This window comes from Eurypyga helias, unplaced genomic scaffold (genome assembly GCF_000690775.1).
Source record: "Eurypyga helias isolate BGI_N326 unplaced genomic scaffold, ASM69077v1 scaffold42104, whole genome shotgun sequence".
In the NCBI taxonomy this organism is placed as follows: Eukaryota; Metazoa; Chordata; class Aves; order Eurypygiformes; family Eurypygidae; genus Eurypyga; species Eurypyga helias.
In genome coordinates this window covers 7310-7723 of record NW_010248901.1, presented here as the reverse complement: position 1 = coordinate 7723, position 414 = coordinate 7310, and positions in this window count along the sequence as shown.

Genomic DNA, 414 nt, shown 5'->3' with positions numbered 1-414 from the left:
GCCGGGGGGGGCGCGGCCTGGCCCGCGAGGGTGTCTCTGGGGACACCCAAAAGTGGCCTTTTGGGGACACCAGGGTGTGTCTGGGTGAAGGAGGCTGCGCAGGAGCTGCGAGGAGACCCCTGCAGTGGGCCTGGTGCCTGGCCAGCCCCTCACACCGCCCTGGCCCTGAACCGCCTCAGGCGGTGTGCGAGGGAACCCGGGGGAGAAGCATGGTTTGGGGGGGTGTTCGGTGGTCGTTTTATTTTCAACGCGTGGGCTGTGCAACTCCAGCTTACTAAAAAAAAACCCCAAAACTCACTGATGTTAAATTAAAAATTCTCCCAGCGTAGCCACGACTGAAAGCTGCGTTGCCTTTGAGCGGTCCCAGAAACACAGATGGTGGCGAGGGTGTTGGATCTGCTCCGCCTGCTCACC